Source organism: Phyllobates terribilis, unplaced genomic scaffold, assembly GCF_046119375.1.
Source record: "Phyllobates terribilis strain yellow unplaced genomic scaffold, ASM4611937v1 Scaffold_3__8_contigs__length_932513732, whole genome shotgun sequence".
NCBI lineage: Eukaryota > Metazoa > Chordata > Amphibia > Anura > Dendrobatidae > Phyllobates > Phyllobates terribilis.
Genome location: NW_027362763.1, coordinates 188,628,993 through 188,652,120, shown reverse-complemented (window position 1 = coordinate 188,652,120; position 23,128 = coordinate 188,628,993). Strand labels below are relative to the sequence as shown.

Here is a 23,128-nt window from a genome sequence, read left to right as displayed (position 1 = left end):
TTCCACTAACTGTACCCCGGCTTACCTAATGAGGGCAAGGCCTGGTAAGCTACCTGTTGACCTGGAGATGGGAGTCCTGACACCCGAGGACACTTTACCGGAAGCAGACTGGGACACAGAGAGGCAGCAGCAGTACCGGAAAGTACAGGAGAGCGTGGAGCGAAGTCTCTGTCTCGCTAGGGAAAGACAAGAGAAAAATTACAACCAGTATGCTCCCGCTGTTCCCCTGGTACCCGGAGAGCAGGTCTTGAAGAGGAAGAGACGGCTCCACAAGTTCGACGACCAGTGGGAGAAGGACCCGTACACCGTACTGCCCTCAAGCCACGACAACCCGAAGGTCTGTACCATCAGCAAAGACGGAGGGGAAACCACAACCATTGTATCCCGGGATCACCTGAAGAAGTGTCCCGAACAGCTACGGAACCCTGAAGAGGAACAAGAAGACCCTCGACCCGTAGAGGAAGGGAAAGATATGGTTAGTACTGTGCTCGGAGACTTCCCTCGGTCCTGGACTCAAGTCAATGGTGCAGTTGTGGTACCCGTCCTCACGTTCCTCCAACCAGCATCCCAAGTACTTACAGAGCAACCGGTAGAGCTGGAAGAACAGCCGGTCCAGGAGGCAGAAGACTCCACACAAGCAGATCAGGAGGATCAACCCTCTGCTTATAGTGAGCCTGCCATACCCCTAGTGAGCCAAAGAGCCGGTAGACAGCTGCCCAGTTTACCCTTGACAGCTCCTACACCCTGTAGTTCAGGGCTAGACAGTCAGCTCCGTAGGTCCACTAGGGCCACTAGAGGCCAGTTACCCGCACGTTGGAGGATTTGAAGTGTATAAATTGTTTTATTTGTGGTTACCTGTTTTTCTTGTTGCTTGTGTATAATTATGTGTTTCTAGTTATTTATAGGAGTCCTTGGTGGATTTACCGGGAGTCCTTGTACATGGTTGGAGCGTAACCTAGGAATGGACTAAAGACTGTTAAGGACTCGGGGCAGGACAGACCCCTACCTGGTTACGTCTCCCTGTTTTGGTGAAATGGACACCTTGCTTTTCTTCAAAGACTGCACCCGGTTGCGGACACGCCGTAACCATCTTTATGTGTTTTTCTTATTGTATTATTATTGTTTATACCTTGTTATGTTTTTCTAAAAATATGTTTAGTCCCGGAGTACTAAATTTCACTAGGGGGGAATGTGGCACCCCAGGGGTCTGGTTTCCACAGTAACAGCAATGTTATGTCTGAGAGCAGGTGGGAGGTCTCTTGGTCAGGGATCCTGTGCATGCCACACCTCCTGCCCAGTCCTGGGAGGGGAAGAACTTCCCCTATATAAACCTAGGGCTGAGGCAGGGTTAGTGAGTAGAGAAGAAGTAGAGACAGAGTAGAGAAGCAGATATAGGAAAAGTACATCAGGAGCTCTGTGGGAGCAGTGCTACAAGGAGTCAGGGGCTGGCAGCTGCAGAGCTCGCCCTGACTGATAAGTTATGACCGGACCCGGATTCCGAGGCTGTGGGGACTAACTCCTATCCAGCAGCAGAAACCGACCGGCAGGGGATTGCAGGTCCTCTGGCCCAGAAACCCGAAGGCACGGTCACACGCGTGGGACCAGCACCGCCGTCGTGGAGCGGAAGCTACTAGAAGGCCCCGAGTCACCGGCCATACGGGTGAGCACCACACGGTACACTCAGGGACGTGGGCTACTTATACCCGCTTCTAGCAAGGTAGCCAGAAGAGTATTGTTAGTTTGGGAGGCCTACAACTCCGCCTGGCAAGGGGAGATCCCATCTGCTCAAGGACTGACCAGGCCCCAATCGCTAGCCAGTACTCCGGGAGGGTCTATCGTTGTCACCAGTAAAGACCCTGAACTACACCGTACCGTCTCCGAGTGTTTCCTGCTACCCCCATCATCCACGTTGGCTGCCCTGAGGCCATACCCCTCTCGTTGGGGGTTATACTATCACGCTGCACAATCCTACCACCAGCCTCAGCGGTCTGCCCTGCAGCAGCAGCTCCTTAGCTGTACTCAACGGGTGGCGTAGTCGTCCAACATCTACCGCTAATACAGCGCCACTTAGTCTGACTCCCTGGGCACGGACCGGGTCACCGCCACGAGACTACAACCCTCAAGAGATCCGGCTCCGGGTAAGCTCCCGCGTGCGCAACGCAGCGCGACACAGGCCCAGGGGTGCGTCATTAATACACTTAGGAAAACTAAACGTCAAACTAAGGTTCACTGTTTTTAGTTGTATCCTCCATCAAGATTTAAACAAAACCAGGTTATCTGTCCAAACTTCAAGGTCTAAGCACACAGTATAACACAACACTCCATCGTGTACGTCAGTTACCTGTCCATGCTTCTCTGCCTGTCTTAGCTCACGTAATACACCCTTTATTCAATCCAAAATGCACAGAATACAAAACAAAAAAAAAACATTAACAAATTATCCGCCTGAACTTCAAGGCCTAGGTGCACAATATATACCTGTCCACAACTTTCTACCTATCTTAGTCCATGCAGCAAAACCTGCTCATCCACGGATGTGACTCTATTACCAAATGAAAACAAAAAAAATAAAATAAACATTCCTGCGATCTGTGAGACTCTTAACCTTATGAATCCTATGGAAAAACTGGAGCTAAAAATAAAAGTACCAGCAAATAAACCTCATTTACTTGACAGGGGGTCTGATAGAAAACAGAAAACAACCAGCACACTAACAAATCCTGCTATACATTGCATACACATTGAGACTCCTATAAAGCCTTTCTGCCACCTGTCTGAGCCTCACAGGTCTAACGATATATTTAAACTGTAAAAGAACAAACCTAGTAACAACAGAACAGTAAAATAAACTAATAAGACAAAACAGCTGTATAGATATAGAACAGTACAGGTCTGTTAGAAACTCTGCTGATTGAGTTTAAATCAAGGCCTTACAGGGAGCAAAATTTACCCTTTCATCCCTTGCTTGTAGTCGGCCATTTTGACACATCTGCACATGGTGGGGCACATGAGACTGAGAGAAAATACTATTTTGTCTCTGTAAATGTCTGTTCTCCATGCTGCACTTTTCACAATTAATTGTGCAATGACAATTCCTTGCAATGTGTCCAAAGTGACCACATTTAAAACATTTCCTCTTTCTCCTTGTACCTGACAATTTACAGTACCTGGCAATATGGCCTGAGCCATCACAGGCATAACATCTAATGGATGCCATGCTTGATGTAGGGCCCCTAACAGAACATACTTCCTTTTGTCTGGATATTTTAAACTGTTCCATCACTAGGGATGCACTTTTAACAATTTTACGTTTGCATTTTCTCATTATTTTACACTTGTTGTTACATTTATTGATTGGATCAAAATTTGATGAAATATTTGATCCATCACTCCCCTCTTTTTGCCCTGCACAGGGCACAATTGGTAGAGAATCTGGCCTTGGTCTCAGAGATAAAGAGAAGGCCGGCACCATGTTTGAAAAATCATTGATGATATTTTGCAAATTTTTTATCAGTTGGGATCTAGTATCAAGATCAACACTCGACTGATTGATTATGGCATCACTAGCTGCCTTGTCCTTAAAAGCTTTGATCTCAGCCTCAGACCGAGTCAGCTGTGCACCAATATCAAGACAATGATTTTTCATCTCAAGCAGTTGCGATTCAAGCATGCAGATCTGCTTATCTCTATCCATATCACATTTACCATTCTCTGCCAGTTGTGTCTGTAAGGCACAAACTCTCTACAAATTGGTTACACAACACTGGCAGTGAAACTTTGGGGGATCTTTCTTACACAGTGAGTCCTCATATACACAAATCAGTTTTGCTAAAATGTGGAACCGTTTGCTTGTTTTATTCAAAACAGACCGTCTGTCTATACACATGCTATCATGAGCACATGCTTGCTCCAATAGAGCAGACCACAGCAATTCTGCAGATTTGGGTGTACTGGGGTGCACTGGGTTACATTTACTGTGTTTTGCCAAGCATTTCAGGGTGGATAAATCCATACTCACTGTTCCTGGAGCCATCACAGTCATCCTCCTTGTCCCTTCTGTGCTGCTTGAAAAAGGTCCTTTTACTTCCGGAACGCCTTTTCCTGACCAGCTGAACTTTCCCTTGAGAACGACTATGCCTCTTTGGAAGAATGCCTTGGTATAGATCACCCCAAATGCTCAAAGATTACAAAGCAAACCGAAAAACGTTAAAAATCTGAAAACAAAAGATTTTGTTCTCTGTTATAGTTTTTGCCCCGTGTACAGCTCGTGCTGAAAAGCTGTGTCATTCGTCTGAACTTTCAGCGCTCTGAACTCAGTTCACAGACAATGACCACAGATAATCACAGAGTAAAACACCAAAAACAAAATCACAACAGTTGAGGCTGGCTCGCCATTGTAAAAAGACGAGATTTCCCTCCAACAATATCATTAATTAATGGGGGAACTCTCCTACACCTCTACTGAGGTCCCATATTAACTATTAACATCAAACTTGACTATTAATAATTAATATCCACTAACGTTATCTGTGCCTTATACTATACACCAACTGAGACAAAACCGTGTGCTAATAAAAGGTATTTATTACACAAAAGTCTACAGTTAATATACTACTATTTATCCCACTAACACAGTAGACAAAACGGATATACAATTCCCAATTATCTAATATATTTTCCACCCACGTTTCCTAATCACTCATGCAATATCAGCCCACCCAACTATACTAACTTTCCCTATATATATATATATATATATATATATATATATATATATATATATATATATATACAGATACAAGGATATCAATATCTAGGAGGGTGAGTACAGGGTATGTAGGGCTAGTAAGTAAAGAAGTTACAGGGGAAGAGAGATACTCAGCCATGTGTTGTTGTGTCCATCTCTCCAAGAGTCAAAGAGGGCTAGCACATGTGGGCTCTGGGGTTTTAAGTCCAGCACAGGAAATTATGTATTATTCCCCGCCCACTGGCTAAGGTCTTTGTTCATGTCCAACCATACTCACAAAACCTGTTTTAGCACATGGCTGGACATTCTATTGAAACCTCCCCCAGCAGTTCATCTCCCCCAACACTGAAACACATGGGGAGAGGTGGGGCCAATATATACATGTATACTTATCTGCAAGCATGGCTAGCATGTGACTCGCCCCCTGGGCCTTGGGGCACTCGGAACCGGGCTTCAGTGTAATGATGGGGGTAGTAGTGGCAACCCGGTCCGTGGCTCAGGGTGGTCAGACCAGTGGCAGTCTTTTATATGTTTTAGGTAATGTCCGACTACGCCACCCGTCCGACTATGCCGCTGCAAGGCAGTCCCCTGAGGCTGATGGTGTGTGCAGCTGAGATAGTATAACTCCCCACGGGAAGAGTGTAGCCTCAGGGCAGTGTAGTAGATGGTGGAGTGATGGTGCAGGGAGTCCCAGTACCGTTAGTGCTGGCGAAGTAAGATGCACAAAGACAACGTGTTGCAGTCCAGGGTCTTTTACTCACAGTTCGTATACTCCAAGTCACTTCCGCCGGTAATGACTGCCCGAGCCTTGCTGCGTCCACCAGGTGAGGGGCTCGGTCAACCCCCAGGCAATTCAGGAGTATGGCACAGGACTCCCTTCTATCCTTCCTCTGGCTCGTGCCCCACCAGTGACCAAGCTTTTGTCCAGCTGCCGCGGATCTATGCGGGTAAATGTGGGCCCCGTTTCCCGCTATCCTATATGGTGCCTTCCTAGCAAGGTTTAGCAGGGGGTCGCAACAAGTGATGATCACGACCTCCGGTTCTTGGCTGAGGGATAATTTACCTCCACCAATTTGGGATCCGGTACCCTTTTCTTGCCTGACCCGTCACCCAATTTTACGTTGGTCCTTAGGGTCCCTTCTGCCTCCTTGTTTCTGAGCCCTTCTGTTTCTCTGTCACTTCTCCTCCTTTCCTGTTCCTTCTTCTCCTCCTTCCCTCGGCCTCTTCTCCAGGCCTACTTCTCCTGACAGGCTCCGGCCTTCACCCTAGGCCTGCCTTTGAGCAGAGCTCCTACAGAGCCTCCGCTCCCTGTCTTCTCCTCTCCCTAAATGTCTGAACTGACTCCTGTCCTAAGAGGGTGCCCACCTTTTATACCTCCCCTCTGAGTGTGAGCTCAGGTGACCAGCACCCAATGAGCTCCTATGCTCAGAAACCGTCCCCTTCTGCTCCTACATCACTGGGTTTTCCTCCCCCCTCCCCACTCCAGCCAGGGACATGGTCTGTCGTGCCTGCATTACTATATAAATGGGAGCACCGTTGAGCTGTCCCCCGGAAATGGGGTGTGTGTGATGCATGCAGCTAACTGAGCCCTGGTCCATACTCCATCCTTACCCGTGAGTGGAATATCACACCTCTGGCAGAGGTACAATACCCCTGTAGCGGCCGAACCCTCGGGGCGCTACACATGCAGATACATATATACATGTACAACCTGGGACACTTCCCTTTACAATGTGAAAATGTGATTGACACCTTAGCTACAGTACCACCACTAAATCAATGAGTTGACAAATGTAATTGTCAGTTTGGTTCCATTTTACTAGCTATGATTACTCCAGACTTGCTAAATCTAAACATCACTTTAATAGAAGCTATCAGACAATGTGAAGCAACTACAAGAATTTAAAAATCAGCACATGATGCCATGTTCTAAAGAGATTCAAATACAGTTGTTAAAGTCTTTGCAACCTTCCAGTGTGGAAAAAGTTACAAAGTCAATGCTAACGCAATGATGAACTCTAGCAGAAGTGGTCAGTGTACCAAAATTTCACCAAGAGTACATTAAATACTCATCTAGAAGGTCACAAAAGAATCCAGATGAACATCTAAAGAATGGCAGGTCTCACTTGCCTTAGTTAAATTCTACAATAAGAAAGACATTGGCATCCATGGGAGACTTGCAATACTCAAACCACTGCTGACCAAAAAGAACACAAAGGCTTTGCCAAAACATCATCTGCATGACTTCAAGACTTTTGGGATAATATTCTGTGGACATATTAGTCAAAAGTGGAACTTTTTGGAAGCTATTTTCCTCTTACATTTGGTGCTAATCTAACACCACATTCTATATTAAGAACATCATAACAACAGTACAACATGATGGTGTTATTGTGATCATGTGGGGCTTCCTTGCTTCTTCAGATCTACACAATTTGTCAAAACTGATAGGACCATGAATTCTACTGCTTAACAGAAAATCCCCAATCAGAATGTCCAATCGTCACTTTGTGACCTAAAAGCTCAACAGCTGGTGAGTAATGTAGCAGATCAATAGTATGCAGCATAAAAAGTGAGTTTGCCTCTGAATGGCTAACAAGAGACAAAAATAATGTTTTGATGTGGCAAGTAAGAGCCCAGACTTGAATCCCATTGAGATTCCATGGTAAGACCTTAAGGACAGTTTATGCTTGAATCCTCTCCATTATACTGTAGACCAGGAGTGGGGAATCTTTTTTCTACTAAAGGCCATTTGGATATTTATAAAATATTTCTGGGGCCATACAAAGTTAGCAACTTAAAAATGATCCTGCTATAGTTGGTCAAATATTTAAATAACTCACCACAGGCTGGACTTCAATGGGGCACTATTCTGACAAACTTCAGGTGAACATCCCTGGCTATCATGGCAACTCATTGGCACGCTGTGATCGTGTCAGACAGGGATGGGGAGGAAGGGGTACAACAAGGAGCCTTGGAAGTGATAATATGGCCCCGCAAAGTCATGATCTCAACATCATTGAGTCTGTGTGGGGTTACAGGAAGAGATCGAAAGATTTGCACAAGCTTACATCCACATACAGTGGTGGCCAAAAGTATTGGCACCCCTGCAATTCTGTCAGATAATACTCAGTTTCTTCCTGAAAAAGATTGCAATCACAAATTGTTTGGTATTATTATCTTCATTTAATTTGTCTTCAATGAAAAAACATAAAAAGAATTGTCCTAAAGCCAAATTGGATATAATTCCACACCAAACCTAAAAAAGGGGGTGGACAAAAGTATTGGCACTGTTTGAAAAATCACGTGATGCTTCTCTACTTTGTGTAATTAACAGCACTTGTAAGTAACTTACCTGTGGCACCTAACAGGTGTTGGCAATAACTAAATCACACTTGCAGCCAGTTAACATGGATTAAAGTTGACTCAACCTCTGTCCTGTGTCCTTGTGTGTACCACATTGAGCATGGAGAAAAGAAAGAAGACCAAAGAACTGTCTGAGGCCTTGAGAAACCAAATTGTGAGGAAGCATGAGCAATCTCAAGGCTACAAGTCCATCTCCAAAGACCTGAATGTTCCTGTGTCTTCCGTGCACAGTGTCATCAAGAAGTTTAAAGCCCATGGCACTGTGGCTAACCTCCTTAGATGTGGACGGAAAAGAAAAATTGATGAGAGATTTCAACGCAAGATTGTGTGGATGGTGGATAAAGAACCTCGACTAACATTCAAACAAGTTCAAGCTGCCCTGCAGTCCGAGGGTACAACAGTGTCAACTCATACTATCCGTCGGCATCTGAATGAAAAGGGACTGTATGTTAGGATACCCAGGAAGACCCCACTTCTTACCCCGAGACATAAAAAAGCCAGGCTGGAGTTTGCCAAAACTTACCTGAGAAAGCCTAAAACGTTTTGGAAGCATGTTTTCTGGTCAGATGAGACAAAAGTAGAGCTTTTTGGGAAAAAGCATCAACATAGAGTGTACAGGAAAAAAAAAGAGGCATTCAAAGAAGAGAACACGGTCCCTACAGTCAAACATGGCAGAGGTTCCCTGATGTTTTGGGGTTGCTTTGCTGCCTCTGGTACTGGACTGCTTGACTGTGTGCATGGCATTATGAAGTCTGAAGACTACCAACAAATTTTGCAGCATAATGTAGGGCCCAGTGTGAGAAAGCTGTGTCTCCCTCAGAGGTCATGGGTCTTCCAGCAGGACAATGACCCAAAACAAAATTCCAAAAGCACTATAAAATGGTTTGAGAGAAAGCACTGGTGACTTCTAAGGTGGCCAGCAATGAGTCCAGACCTGAATCCCATAGAACACCTGTGGAGAGATCTCAAAATGGCAGTTTGGAGAAGGCACCCTTCAAATATCAGGGACCTGGAGCAGTTTGCCAAAGAAGAATGGTCTACAATTCCAGCAGAGCATTGTAAGAAACTCATTGATGGTTACCGTAAGCGGTTGTTCGCAGTTATTTTGGCTAAATGTTGTGCAACCAAGTATTAGGCTGACGGTGCCAATACTTTTGTCTGGCCCATTTTTGGAGTTTTGTGTGAAATGATCAATGATTTGATTTTTGCTACATTCTCTTTTGTGTTTTTTCCTTGCAAGCAAATTAAATGAAGATAATAATACCAAAGAATTTGTGATTGCAATCATTTTCAGGAAGAAACTAAGTATTATCTGACAGAATTGCAGGGGTGCCAATACTTTTGGCCACCACTGTATTATCTGTGGTTAGTTCTCCAAGATATTTGGAACAAACTCCCCTATCAAGTTCCATCCAAAATTGTGTGCAAGTGTACCTAGGAGAGTTGAGACTTTCATGCCATGCCATGTTGAAGTTCACACCAAATAATAATTTGATTAAAATTTTTCTTTTCTGCATTCACTTTTCATTTTGTTAAGTGATTCAAATTAACTATTTACATATTTATTTTTTTAAAGTAAGAAATATTACCTTTCACTACAGTTAGTCAGCAGACGGACTATACTCTGATTTGTTCTATTGTATGTGAATTATTTATAGGTTTTGTAACACTATGAAACTAGTGACCTGTAGAAAATGTTCTTTTGACAGATCTGTTTGTCTTCACGCTGGAGGATTTGCTCTCTTCTCTGTTTATGCATGATGTTCTTTTTTCTTCCAGGCTTTTCTACCTAAAAATCTAGATGTGATGACCTGTGCAGACAGAGGACATTGCATGTCACCCTGAAAATCCCCCAGTCAGCAGTCATTGACTGACACTGTGTTCTCGTGAAATATCTGCTTTGTTTGTTGGTGGCTTAAAGAGAAAATATCAGAAAATGAACAATTTTTTAAATTAGATTTTTATGTTAAGCGTATATATATATATATATATATACATATATATATATATATATATATATATATATATATGTGTGTGTATATATATATACAGTACAGTCCAAAAGTTTGGACACACCTTCTCATTTAAAGATTTTTCTGTATTTTCATGACTTTGAAAATTGTACATTCACACTGAAGGAATCAAAACTATGAATTAACACATGTGGAATTATATACCTAACAAAAAAGAAAAAGTGTGAAACAACTGAAAATATGTCTTATATTCTAGGTTCTTCAAAGTAGCCACCTTTTGCTTTGATGACTGCTTTGAAAAATATTTAGATTTGAGAGTCCTCAGTGGTTGATACCTTTTAATGGCTAACTGAAAAGATGGTAACAAATTGCAAGCTTTCGAGACTACTCAGGTATCTTCATCAGGCATAGTATACCACAAAATCTGAAGAGTCACATATTTATACACAATAAGACACACAAAAAAAATGCAATAGGTAAGACAGGTGATGAAAAGCAGAGTTATTATGGAAGAGATAAACAGTTCTGGCTATAAATATTTTAGCAGATTAAGGAGTGTGAAGGTTTTATTGTCCTGTGACCCGGTCCAGTGTTGTGATGGCCTCACAATTCTGAGGAGCACATTCCTTAGTTGATGTAGAATGACATAAATCCATGCGAAACATTCATTCCTGCTCTGAAAGTGTTAAAGGTCATCATCAGTTTATATTCTGAGACTCTTCTTTCTCTTTGAGATTTGACGTTACCTTTTAATACTAGTAATTTCATATCTTTTATGCTGTGATCATGGGAACAGATATGCTTGGCTACAGGTAGATCTATTCTTTTTTCTTTTATTATGTGGCGATGATGATTCATTCCTGTTCTAAGTTTTTGCCCTGTCTTCCCTACATAAAGACCCCCAGCTGGACATTTGGTACATATAATTAAGTACACTACATTAGATGTGATACAGCTGAACGTACCTGGGATCTTATAGTCCTGATGTGAATTGGGAATCTTTATCTTGTCTGTGGTCATTATAAACGGACAGGTTTTACATTTTTTCTGGTTGCAAGGAAAGGTACCTGTAGCTGGTGGAGATGACAGGGAGCTTCTGACAATGATGCTTCTTAGATTTGGGGGCTGCCTGAAACACAGAAGTGGGGGGTCTGGAAATATGGATTGTAATCGGGCATCTTTTTGTAGTAAGGGTTGTAGTTTCCGTGCAGCTCTTCTTAGCGCCTCCAGATTTGGATTGTAGGTGACTATTAGAGGCACCCGGTTGTTTTCTTGTTTGGTTTTGTAATGTAGGAGATGATTCCTTGATATTCTGGTGGCTCTTGTAATCTGGTTCTCAATTGTTCTTGGAAGGTAGCCCTGTTTCAAAAAGGTCTTTCTGAGGCCATCAAGGTGTTTGTCTCTATCCATCTGGTTGGAACATATCCGATTGTATCTGATGGCTTGGCTGTAAACAATAGAGTTTTTTATGTGTTTTGGATGGAAACTGTCCCATTTAAGGTATGTAGGATGGTCGATTGGTTTCCGGTACAATGATGTCTCTATTTCATTATTCTGTAGCTTGATGATGGTATCCAAAAAGTTAATTTCAGTACAGGAGTAGTTGAGTGTTAGGTTGATGGTGGGATGAAAATCGATTAAAGTGTTCATGGAACGTCTTCAGCTGTTGCTCAGGCCCCGTCCAGATGATTAAAATATCGTCAATGAAATGATAGTAGGCCAGAGGCCTGATGGGACATGAGGACAAAAACTCACTTTCAAGCTTGGCCATGAAAAGATTTGCGTACAATGGAGCCATTTTACTTCCCATCGCTGTACCAGTTTCCTGTAGACATATGTTGTTATCAAATTCAAAGTAATTGTGGGTGAGGATGAATTCGTAAGTTTGACCACAGAATCAGCAACAATTCCTGTATTTGCTATGAAGATTTTGCAGGCATTTAATCCATCCTTGTGTGGGATATTAGAATACAAGGATTCCACATCAATGGTGGCCAGGATGGTTCCTTCTGGTAGAGGACCTACTGCTGCTAGTTTATTCAGTAGGTCTGTCGTGTCCTGAATGTAGCTGGGTGTACTCTTTATCAGTGGTTCAAGAACACACTCTACCCATCCAGAAACTTGCTCAGTAAGGGTGCCCACACATGAAATAATTGGTCTTCCTGGATTTCCAGATTTGTGGATTTTGGGGAGCATATAGAATGTCCCTATTCTTGGACTCTCTGGTATCAGGTCATCGGCTCTTATGGATTCATCAGGCAGACAAGATACCAACTTGTTTAGTTCCTTGTAATAGTCATGTGTAGGATCAGACTCCAGTTTTTTGTAGTAGCGCGTGTCCACCAGTTGTCTGTTTGCTGCCTTCATGTAGTCTGATGTGTTCATCATGACTATTGCACCACCCTTGTCAGCAGGTTTAATGAAGATTTCTTTGTTGGTTTTCAAAGATTGTATGGCCTTTCTCTCCTGGGCACTGATGTTGGATGCTTGTCTCCTGTTTGTGTCTAAGATGGTGGATTTTATCACATGTCTGAAGGAGTCTATATATGTATCCAAATGAGGGTTTCTTCCAGGTGGAGGTGTCCAATCTGACCTCTTCTCATGACTGCTTTGCACACTCTTGGCATTCTCTTGATGAGCTTCAAGAGGTAGTCAGCGGAAATGGTCTTCCAACAATCTTTAAGGAGTTCCCAGAGATGCTTAGCACTTGTTGGCCCTTTTGCCTTCACTCTGCGGTTCAGCTCACCCCAAACCATCTCGATTGGGTTCAGGTCTGGTGACTGTGGAGGCCAGGTCATCTGGCGTAGCACCCCATAACTCTCCTTCTTGGTCAAATAGCCCTTACACATCCTGGAGGTGTGTTTGGGGTCATTGTCCTGTTGAAAAATAAATGATGGTCCAACTAAACGCAAACCGGATGGAATAGCATGCCGCTGCAAGATGCTGTGGTAGCCATGCTGGTTCAGTATGCCTTCAATTTTGAATAAATTACCAACAGTGTCACCAGCAAAGCACCCCCACACCATCACACCTACTCCTCCATGCTTCACGATGGGAACCAGGCATGTAGAGTCCATCCGTTCACCTTTTCTGAGTCGCACCAAGACACTGTGGTTGGAACCAAAGATCTCAAATTTGGACTCATCAGACCAAAGTACAGATTTCCACTGGTCTAATGTCCATTCTTTGTGTTCTTTAGCCCAAACAAGTCTCTTCTGCTTGTTGCCTGTCCTTAGCAGTGGTTTCGTAGCAGCTATTTTACCATGAAGGCCTGCTGCACAAAGTCTCCTCTTAACAGTTGTTGTAGAGATGTGTCTGCTGCTAGAACTCTGTGTGGCATTGACCTGGTCTCTAATCTGAGCTGCTGTTAACCTGCGATTTCTGAGGCTGGTGACTCAGATAAACGTATCCTCAGAAGCAAAGGTGACTCTTGGTCTTCCTTTCCTGGGGCGGTCCTCATGTGAGCCAGTTTCTTTGTAGTGCTTGATGGTTTTTGCAACTGCACTTGGGGACACATTCAAAGTTTTGCCCAATTTTTCGGACTGATTAACCTTCATTTCTTAAAGTAATGATGGCCACTTGTTTTTCTTTACTTAGTTGCTTTTTTCTTGCCATAATGCAAATTCCAACAGTCTATTCAGTAGGACTATCAGCTGTGTATCCACCTGACTTCTGCACAACACAACTGATGGTCCCAACCCCATTTATAAGGCCAGAAATCCCACTTGTTAAACCTCACAGGGCACACCTGTGAAGTGAAAACCATTTCCGGTGACTACCTCTTGAAGCTCATCAAGAGAATGCCAAGAGTGTGCAAAGCAGTCATCAAAGCAAAAGATTGCTACTTTGAAGAACCTAGAATATAAGACATATTTTCAGTTGTTTCACACTTTTTTGTTAAGTATATAATTCCACATGTGTTAATTCATAGATTTGATGCCTTCAGTGTGAATGTACAATTTTCATAGTCATGAAAATACAGAAAAATCTTTAAATGAGAAGGTGTGTCCAAACTTTTGGTCTGTACTGTATGTAATTCCACATGTGTTAATTCATAGTTTTGATGCCTTCAATGTGAATGTACAATTTTCAAAGTCATGAAAATACAGAAAAATCTTTAAATGAGAAGGTTTGTCCAAACTTTTGGTCTGTACTGTATAAATCAGGTGTTGTTGTAATCGTACTGACTTGTAAAAAATGGTATTATCACTTTTACCACACAGTGTACGGCGCAAAAAATAAAAATAACTGAATTTCTGTTTTTTGTTCATTCTGTGTCTGAAAAATCGGAATAAAAAGCGTTCAAAAATTACTACATGCCCCAAAATGGTACCAAAAAAATCTGCAACTCGTCTTGCAAAAAATAAGCCATCATACAGCTCTGTTCACAAAAAAATAAAAAAAGTTACAGCTCTCAGAATATGGCGACGAAAATAAGTACTTTTTATATAAAAAAGCATCTTTACTGTGTGATAACAGCAAAACATAAAAAAACCCATATAAATCTGATATCGCTGTGATTGCTCCTTTGGGATCTGCTGTGTCTTCCCCACACCCGACGGACGCCGTTTCGCTTGATCGCTTCTTCCTGGGGCGTGTCATAGATAATCAGCAGGTCCTCAGCGTTCCAGGATCCACTTCATAACGAGGTATTCTCATTCCCTCTTCCAAATAGATTACCCTCACCCCTATAGGGACTAAGCATATTAGCTCCAATACCTTACTTAGAGCCCCTTTTTCATGTTTCACATAACCTTGATTAAGATTGGATTTACTCCCCTCGTCGCACTTGCGCAAGATTTGGTGAAGTATTTCAATTTGTTTAACATGCCCCCCTACTATTTGGGTTAATTACTTGATCTCATCTAGGTGTATATTCCTGTGAGCTGCTTTATATGATTACATCTTTCATTATTTACTAGACCGTACTGTGTTTCCTATCCCCCCTTTTTTTGGAGGCTTATTCCCTTGTCTATTTTATTATATTTTTTATTCATTATTTGAAATAAAATTGTCAGTATTTCATCCTTACATTGTCAGAATCTCTTCTTATCTGGTGGTCATATACCGTTATTGATCTTTTTGTGGTAGAAATATTTCAAATTGTCTGACCTCATGTTATTGGACTATTTTTGGATTTAACTGCCCCATTTTAATAGACCTGTCCGCCTCGGGAATAAGAGATAGAAAGTTCTCCTTGTAGCATAGGTCTAGAAGTGTCTAACCAATAATGACTGTCACCCAAAATTTGGAGAACGCGAGGGTCACGGGAAAGACAGCATAACATAAACTCAGCCATGCGTGCCAGACTGCTAACAGGCAAGACTTCCATGTCCTCACCAAGAGGACAACTGACCATGCTCTCCTCCTCCTCTTCCCTGTCCTCAGGCCATCCACGCTGAACAGACGGTATGACAGTTGTGCAGGTAGTACTGTCTATAGCGCATGAAACTAGCTCCTCCTCCTCATTGTCACCCAATCCACATTGGGATGAGATGAGGCTGGGCTGTGTGTAATCACCCTGTATGGTTCCTTGCTCCATCTCATCGTGCTCCGCCTGCAATGCATCCTCTTTGATTGTGAGCAGTGAGCATTTCAGAAGACAGAGTAGCGGGATGGTGACGCTAATTATGGTGTCATCGCCACTCACCATCTTGGTGGAGTCCTCAAAGTTTTGGAGGATGGTACATATGTCTGACATCCATGTCCACTCCTGAGGTCTTATGTGTGGAGTCTGAACTGAATACCGACGGCCTTGTTGATGCTGGTAGTCAACAACTGCATTCTTATGCTCACAAATCCTTCCCAACATCTTCAATGTAGAGTTCCAATGTGTGGGGACATCACACACCAGTCGGTGAGCCAGAAGCTACAAATGCTGCTGAAACATGGCAAGGGCGGCGGAAGCTGTAGGTGACTTTATAAAATGGGCACAAAGGCGGCGAACTTTGACAAGCAGATCCAGCAGCTCCAGGTAGGTTTTGAGAAACCACTGAACCACGAGGTTAAGCACATGGGCCAGGCATGGTACGTGTGTGAGCTCTCCTCAGAGCCGCCACCAGGTTCCGGCCATTGTTACACATGACCATGCCTCACTGTAGGTTCCGTGGTGTCAGCCACAGATCTGACTACTCTTTTAGAGCTGTCCATAACTCTTCAGCGTTGTGTGTTTTGTCACCTAGGCATATTAGCTTCAGCATAGCCTGTTGCCGCTTGGCCGAGGCAGTGCTGCAGAGCTTCCAGCTTGCGACTGATGTGGTCATTTCGGAGATGGATGCTGAAGAGGAGGAGGTGCAGGAGCTGTAGAATGTGGGGGCAACCCTGATTGACCCAGGGCCCGCAATCCTTGGCGTCGGGAGGACGTATTCCATCCCAAGGTCCGACTGGGTCCCGACTTCCACTAAATTAACCCAGTGTGCCATCAGCGAGATGTACCGTCCCTTCCCACAAGCACTTGTCCACGTGTCCGTGGTTAGGTGGACTTTCCCAGTAACTGCATTGTTGAGGGCACTTCTAATATTGTGGGACACGTGCTTATGTAATGCGGGGATGACACACCGGGTGAAATAGTGGCGGCTGGGAACTAAGTACTGAGGGACGGCCGCCGCCATCAGTTTCCATCTCCACAAGCCTAAAAGGCAACATTTCAAGCGCAAGAAGTCGCAAAATGTGTGAATTTAGTAATGAGGCCTCTGGGGTATTGGCTGCGTATTTGCGCTTGTGTTCTAAAGACTGGGGTAGGGACAACTGAACGCTGCGCTGGGACAAGGACGAGCTTACTAATGGTGCTAGTTGAGAGTGTGCAGCCACAGGTGCAGGGCAGGAGGCATCTTCACATGCGCCATGGACAGAGGATTGGCTTGCACGCACAACAGCAGAAGAAGCAATGGTGCCACCCGCAGACACTGTTCTTGGACTGGACCCTGGGGTTTGGCCCACTTAGTCAAGTGCTTTGCTGCCATGTGCCTGATCATGCTGGTGGTGTGGTTAGGCTGGTAGTTTTGTTACCCCTGCTGATGTTGGCCTGGCAGGTGGTGAAAATGGCCTTTTTGGGGTTATTGGCAGAGTCTTAAAAAATAACCAGACTCAGGAAGACCTAACAGTTATACATGCAACTTCCGTCGTGTTGATTTTTCGCGGAATGGTTGCCCGCCTTCTGTCTGCGGCCACCACACTGCTTCTTCCTGCCTGTTGTGGTGCTATGCCTCCCTGCCCTTGTGTGCTGCTGTCCTCGCTCTGTATGTCTCCCTGCCAGGTTGAGTCAGTTACTATATCATCCACCACCTCATCTTCCACTTCCGCACCCTGGTCCTCCTCCTGACTTTCTGGCAATTGTGTCTCATCATCGTCCACCTCTTGAGACAGTTTCCCACCGTTGCCTTCATGTGACCGTGGCTGCTCAAATATTTGGGTATCGCTACATGCGATCTCCTCTTGCCCCGCTTCAAGTGGACCTTTTGAGAGGCCCGAATCTATAAATGGAAAAGTGAACAGCTCTTCGGAGTGTCCAAGTGTGAGATCAGTTGTCTCCGGGCACTCAGCATGGTGGGAGGAAGGAGGACCAGGGTGAGGAATATGCAGTCCAGACTCACGGCTACTGAGACTTGACCGTGTGAAAGATAGGGTGGTGGTGATAGTGGTGGCTAAGTGACTGGAAGCATTATCTGCTATTCAACCAATAACCTTTTCACACCGCTCTGTGTTCAATAGTGGTGTTCTGCGGTCCCCTATTAATTGGGACAGGAAGATCGAGCGAGAAGATGTGGCTGTTTGTTGTGGCACAATTTCAGCTAGCCCACGGCCTCGGCCTTGTCCTCTGCATGCACCATCATCACCATCACGTCCACTTCCCCGTCCCTTGCCACGACCCTTTCCCATTTTAAATGGAGGACAATATTTTCCACGTTCACTACAAATGACTGGATTTGAACCGCAGTGATATATGATCCATGTCACGGACAAACCACAGTTTTAAATAGATGGCCTGTAGGTAACTATTTTTAACAGCGCTGACCTCATGTCAATAATTTCGCTGACACACTGCACCAAATTTTCAATGGAGGCCAGAAATGGCAGAATTTTCAGCACAATTATATGTGATCCGTGTGATGGACAAACCACAGTTTTAAATAGCTCGCCTGTAGGTAACTATTTTTAACAGCGCTGACCTCGTGTCAATAATTTTGCTTTATGTGTTAGAACCCTCCTGTTTGTTTTTTCTATCTTGTGGTTTGCGGTCATGTGACCATCTGCCTTTATATTCCAGCTCCGCCCTTCTGGCTGTGCTGGACTTCAGTGTTCTACTGTCTCTCTAGCCTGGTGCTTCTGTGCCTTTCTCTGTCAAGTTCGCTTGGTCCTCTGGGACCTCTAGTACTTTTTGTCAGTTTGTCTTTTCGTGTTCTACAACAACTTTTGTTTAGGAGGTGTCCCTTTTTTGTCCCAGTCCTTAGTTCTTTTAGGGACCCCTCCCCTTAATTCTATAGGTTTTCGTTCAGACTAGCTGGGGACTAAGGTGAGTCTGTTCACTATGTAAGGCAGCGCTATTCATCATACTGGGGGATACTCGCTGCACCAGGTCAATTAATGCACACCAGCAATGTCTTTTCAGTATTTCACAATGCAGCAGTTTATTATTTTACCATAAACCGCAGTTCACACATATAATGTCCACGAGCCCGAAGTGGCAGACAGGCCCACTTGGCTCCAGGTACAGCCTTCAGCAAGGTAATAATATAGCAATGTCCATATCAATGTCCATATAACGCAGTGTATTACCATTGCCAGGATTTAGCTGCTTCAGTCCATTTGGTTCGCTCCCTCTAAGGCTACTGGTATGCTTACACCGCCAACATCCAGCCTGCGCCTTTCAGGACTCTTCACCAAGCCGGCTTTCCCTGCAAGGCCACTAGCATCCACACACAGGATCCAGGCTCGACCTTTCAGGCTGCCAGGCTTCACTCGGCCTCACTAGTAGAGATGAGCGGTGTTCGACTCGAACTGCTCGCCAATCTCAAATTCGAGCTGTTTTGGGCGGTGTTCGAGCCGTTCGGCGAACACGAACGATTTGAAAAAATTCGGCTATTCGAGGTTATGTTTGATAACTGTTCGTGCACCAAAATCATAACAGGATTTTTTCTCAGTAATGCTGAAAATTAATGTTAATACGCAGTTTGAGTGTACAGCGGGGTGGGGGGAGGGGCAGGGGATGGATCTCTGCAGAAATAATGAAGATCTCCATTTTTTTTTTCTCTTTCCCGCATTTACAGTGGGGAAGTGCAATCTGTCAGCCTATCAGCAGTGCACACACGGAGCGAACTGCTTTTTTTCACACAAGCAAGGGCATGTGTCATTGGCATTGTATGTCACATGTCCTTGCCCTATAAGACCCAGCCATTTTCCCCGTCGTCACCATTTTCTCACTGCTGCAGCTGCGTGTTAGACGGCACCGCTGTTGCTGTGTGCGCTATACTTTATTAATTTCAAGCCAATTTTCGCACAAATCTACAGATAGCTTGGGAGTAGGGAATAGTTGCGATTGCAGTCCTTTTAAGGACTAGGTTACATCATTTCCTACGACTTTTATCAGGCAGGTCTGTGCTCTTAAATAGATAGGTTGGGAGTAAAGACTAATTGTAATTGCAGTCCTTTTCAGGGCTAGGTTACATCAGTTCCTATCACTTTTTGCCAGGCAGGTCTGTGCCAGTGCTGTGCAAGTTTTTTTCACAGCATTTGGCTAAATCTAGCAAAGCAAATCCTTTTTGTCCTCTTGCAGTGTGTGTTAGTCAGTGGAGAAGCCTATCTGTGTTGCAAGCTACACCACCTGTGTATAGAATACAATTTTTTTTACTGCACCTAGCCAAGTAAAACCTTTTGGGCATAGCATCATTCTATTAGTCCATCTATACTAACCTCCATCAGGTTGCAAATTCAATATAATTTTTTTCTGCATCTAGCTCTGAAAAAATATTTCGGCTTGTAGCAGTGTGTGGGACTTGTTCTATTAGTCCATCTATACTAACCTCCATCAGGTTGCAAATTCAATATAATTTTTTTCTGCATCTAGCTCTGAAAAACTATTTCGGCTTGTAGCAGTGTGTGGGACTTGTTCTATTAGTCCATCTATACTAACCTCCATCAGGTTGCAAATTCAATATAATTTTTTTCTGCATCTAGCTCTGAAAAAGTATTTTGGCTTGTAGCAGTGTGTGGGACTTGTTCTATTAGTCCATCTATACTAACCTCCATCAGGTTGCAAATTGAATATAATTTTTTTCTGCATCTAACTCTGAAAAAATATTTTGGCTTCTAGCAGTGTGTGGGACTTGTTCTATTAGTCCATCTATACTAACCTCCAGCAGGTTGCAAATTCAAAATAATTTTTATCTGCATCTAACTCAGCCAATACTTTTGGGCTAATACCACAGTTTAGCCACTCAGCTCTGCTCGGTTCCCATCCATTGTTTTTTGTGCAAACAACTCCAGAGTTGTGAATTAGTTAACCACCAAAATGAGTGGAAAAAGGCCTGCTGCTGGTGGAAAGGGGAATAGGCGTGTTGGGAAGGGAAAAAAAGGTTGTGTTCGTGGGGTAGGTGTTAAAGCAACAGTAACATCTGCAGAAGAAAGACCATCTTCCAGCCAAACTAAAATGTCTACTTCTTTTAGCGGACAATGTGATAAGATCCCTTTCTTACGGCAACGCCAATCGCTACAAATTCCAGATGAGGCTCAAAAACAGCAGGTGCTTCAACGGATATCAAGTGCTCCTTTAAGTGGGCTCTCCTCCACCTCAACTTCAACATCACAAATACTCCAGTCCTCAGAGGTGTCACCCCAATCGCACTTGTTTCCTCACAGCTCCCAAGTCTCCAGCTGCCCGTCTGAGTATGGGGTAGAACAGATGGTTGAGTCTGCAGAGCTGTTTGCTCATACTATAGCCTGGGAATCAGAGGTCGGCTCCAGAGCTTCTGTGAATCCAGACGAGGAAATGATCTTCACTGATGCCCAGAATCTTTATGAATCGGATCCAGGACTAGACGCAGAAGGTTCTGACATAATGTAGACCGTCGTTCCCAAACTGCAACTCCTGTTGGTGGAGACAATGAGGAAGACGATGATGAGACTCAAATACCTGATTGGAGCGACAACTTTAGTTTTTTTGTCAGGGCAGGAAGAGGTTAGCTCTGAGGACGACGGGTGTGATAACACACAGTGTGATGATGACGAGGTTGGAGATCCCACTTACTGTCAACCCACAGTCAGCCAAGAGATGAGGTCAGCAGAGGAGGTGGAGGAGGATGCTAGTGACGACGAGGTCAGGTTGCGCCTTCCTGGACAGAGACATAGTACTGGAAGCACGTCAACAACTGCATCCTCAAACACAACTCTGCCTCTGACCACAAGTCGTGGTGGCTCTTCAGGTCGCATGGGTGCTAAGCCTTGCATAGCCTGGGCATTTTTCAGATCGATAAAGATGACCCAACTCGTGTTATCTGTAACATTTGTCAGCAAAAGCTAAGTACAGGCCAAAAAATACATAGTTTGAGTACTTCATGCATGAACCGGCACATGGATATGAAGCATAAGTTGAAGTGGGAAGCTCCCTGTGCTACAATGCGGCCTAGCCGGCCGGGCCAACCACTGTCTGCCACATCTTGTGCATCCGCGGCCTCTTCATCCTCTGTGACTGGGGGGACAGCAGCCACACCTGTTTTGGGACGCAGACCTGCCACCTCTTTACCCGTAACAGCCAGCGTGATTGGCAGGTCATCATTTTCTTTGGAGGTGGAAACACCAGCTGGTGTTCAGCGCTGTCCGACATCGATAGCACCACCTTTGGATCAAGGCAACCTAACATGTCCGCCTGCATCTTCCTCACAGACCCGCAGTTTGCCGGGGACACCCTTCTCAACCCCGTCTAAGCACAACAGCCAGCCCTCGGTCCCTCAGATGTGGACAAGTAAAAGACCATTTCCTCCTAGCCATGAGAAAGCTAAGAGGTTGAATTTCACCATCTGCAAGCTCTTGGCTACAGAAATGCTTCCTTTCCGCCTGGTGGACACAAAGGATTTTCGAGACCTTATGTCCGTCGCAGTGCCCCAGTACCAGATGCCCAGTCAGCACTACTTCTCAAAGAAAGGTGTGCCTGCGCTCCACCAGCATGTCGCACACAACATCACCGCTTCTTTGAGAAACTCTGTGTGTGACAGGGTGCATTTCACCACAGACACTTGGACGAGTAGGCATGGACAGGGGCGTTACATGTCGCTGACTGGGCACTGGGTAACTATGGTGACAGCAGGATAAGGGGCTGCTGTCCAAGTCTTGCCGTCCCCACGAGTTGTACGTCAATCCTCTTTATCTCAAAGTTCCTCCACTGCTTCTGCCTCCTCAACCTCCTCTCGGTCCTCCACCTGCACCCAAAGCCTGTTTGGTCATGCCACAAGCTTTCTAACTGCACAGAAGGGATCCTGCACACCTCCTTACTATGCTGGCAGCAGGGCTCAACGTCATCAGGCGGTTTTTACTTTGAAATGTCTGGGAAATGTGAGTCACACAGCTGAGGAGTTGTGGTCAGCTCTGGAGAACCAGTTTCATGAATGGTTGTCTCCACTGGACCTGAAACCAGGGAAGGCCGTGTGCGACAATGCTGCAAACCTGGGTGCGGCCCTTCGCCGGGGCAATGTCACACACGTGCCTTGTATGGCTCACGTGTTGAATCTGGTTGTCCAGCAATTTTTAGCCCACTATCCCGGACTAGATGGCCTTCTGCACAGGGCACGGTCGCTGTGTGCTCACTTCCGCCGTTCGCATCCCGCAGCTCAGCGACTTACATCTCTACAGAAGTCGTTGGGCCTGCCACTTCACCGGCTAAAATGCGGTGTGCCCACCCGGTGGAATTCAACTCTGCACATGTTGCAGCGACTGTGGCAGCACCGACAAGCCCTGGTGCAATAAGTTGTGATGTATAGCCTGGGCCAACGAGATCCAGAGGTGGGGCAAATCACGCTGGAGGAGTGGTCTCAGATCAGGGTCCTATGCACCC

At 44.7% G+C, this 23,128-nt stretch overlaps 1 protein-coding gene across 1 annotated transcript in view; it reads right to left on the bottom strand.

The window, feature by feature from the left end:
- The window catches only part of LOC141258501 (sialidase-4-like), a 120,580-nt gene that overhangs the window by 22,929 nt on the left and 74,523 nt on the right, over nt 1–23,128 (bottom strand). Inside the window, exon 2 of the mRNA XM_073673492.1 lies at nt 4,019–4,214. The gene's annotated coding sequence lies outside the window, so the exon portion shown is untranslated. The remainder of the gene's footprint in view (nt 1–4,018; nt 4,215–23,128) is intronic.